We start from the raw sequence: 2,391 nt of genomic DNA, 5'->3' as shown, positions 1-2,391 counted from the left end.
TATATATATATATATATATATATATATATATATATATGCACACAGACATACATACATACGTACATATGTGTATGTGTGTGTGTGTGTGGGCTGTATGTGTGTCTAGCTATTTAACGAGTTAGAGAGAGAGATGGGGAGAGCATGAGACAGCTGGATAGGTAAAGATGTGTAAGTAACTATGGTTGTACGTGTGCGAGTCCATACACGCAGAAGTACTATTTTTCATTTTAATTCATTGTCCATACTGACACATAATCATTATTACCTATTCACTACATCTTCCTGTGCTGAGCAATGCTCGTATTTTGTGTCCCAGGTGCAAAATACCTCTTAACATCCGTTTATGCAACATACATTTACGTTAATTGTAGGTGATTACTTCTACATTTTGTGGGAAGGGTAATCTTTTTAAAACTCTATAACTGTGACTGATTAAGATAATGTATAACTTATCAATTCTCATCATATCCATTATTCTGCGTTACTGCTTTTGTCTAGTTAATGAATATAAAAGATTCTGAGCCTACACCTCATAGTATGTTCCTTAATTCTTGCCAATAAATTTGGACTGCAACGACGTTTTATTCGAACGAAATAACTTACATTAGGTCAGAAATTGCAATAAAGCTACAGTTGTAAAATAAAAGCCAATGCGACAGCACTATTTCATTAAATATACATCTGGATATTGTATAAAGTGCTATGTCCCATGAATGTCTCGTAATGGAGTTTAAAAAATTACTATTTCAAAAATAACTCACTTTCTGTGATCTCAAATATAACTCAAATTATAAGCGTTTTCCTGATTGTTGAACTTTAATGTCAGGAAAAGAAACGATGCTGATAATTTCTCGGTGCTATGTCTAAATATTGTGTTGACAAAATTCAAAGCAATGGACATTGCTGATACACTTTTCTAACGAATGTTTACTGCATATTCACAGATCTATTTTTAGATTTAGGGAACATGCTCAAACGAATTTAAATTCACACGTAGTAAATTCTGGCATTTAATTAGTTACATAATTACTTTGCACCGAGTATAAGTCTGTTCGTGTCATTCATTCATTTTATATCACCTGTTGCTGGTCGGTTCACTTTTGTTGCTCAGTAAAGTATCTTCTTGCATGTGGTGAAAACATTAACATTTAAGCGATCGAATCTTCAAGATGTAAGAAATTAAAGTGACGCAAGGCGGAAAGCAGAAGCCTTAAAGTGTCAGATAAATTAGATACAGCTATATTGAGTGTAAATATTGTGGAAAATATTGAAGAAATTTCAAGATGCCTCAGAGAAGCAAAATTCACTGCTCTCTTTGAAGCACACGGTTTGTGGTGTTGTAAGCATTAGGATCGGTTCGAAGAGAAAGAACACAAGTTTAATTATATATTAAATGCAATGCATAGTGCAGAGAAAAATGTGAAGCGAAAAGGAAGACTTATCTTGATCAAGCACTTTCTGTATAAAAATTATTTACAACATATGAAAGAAATATGGTAACAGGAAAGAAATGGCACAGGAAACTGCGATTAAATCTGCAGCAGATATTAAGTCCTGTGAAGGTTTTATACAGCGTTATTTCTATATTGCAGCCCCTTGTATGAATGATGCCGATATCACTCATACATGAAATTGCATGAAAATTTAATATCTGAGATTACCTATGCGTGGATGAACGAAAGAAATTTATATAAAATTCTGATTCGGAGGAGTGTTTTACAGCAGTTATATGAATATGGCGCTGTAAAAATATGTATTTGCATAAGGACAAAATAACTTCAGGCAAAAATTCATTCTGAATATACAAGATGTTACCTTTCGAAAAGTATGTAAACATGTAAGATTACAAACAAACAGACGCGGTAGAATCTACACACAGTTCTAGTTAAAATCCTGTAGACCAATCAAAATAAAATCCTGTACAACTTCACACCAACCAAAATAATTTGTCAAGATGCGCGCAAAAATACTCATCAACATGTCTTGCGTCGTTCACGTTGAAAAATATTTAACATCCTCGTTGTATGGCCTCCAGCAAAATTTTGTCGCTAGTTAGAGATTTTTTTGGAAAAACTAGGAAGTCTTCAGAGAATCTCTTTTAAGTTTCGTTAACTTCATAAAAATGTTTATTGCAGCTGCGATCCCAGACAAACATAAGGCATTCGTTAAAAGATATAGCACTCCCTGCCATTTAATGCAATGGTACACATTTTATATAGGGAGATACAGTTGACAATCCAATAATTTATCTATATTATAATACAACATATATTTCTTCTAATATGCAGAATGTCGTCTATCTTTTAAACATAGCTCTGCTAAGACATATATATGTGAATTGAATTGTTTATAAATCCAATTATGTATATAAATCGAAACAAATTGTTGGCT

The sequence above is a fragment of the Octopus bimaculoides genome, chromosome 7 (assembly GCF_001194135.2).
Source record: "Octopus bimaculoides isolate UCB-OBI-ISO-001 chromosome 7, ASM119413v2, whole genome shotgun sequence".
NCBI classification, from domain to species: Eukaryota; Metazoa; Mollusca; class Cephalopoda; order Octopoda; family Octopodidae; genus Octopus; species Octopus bimaculoides.
This window is presented reverse-complemented; position numbering follows the sequence as displayed.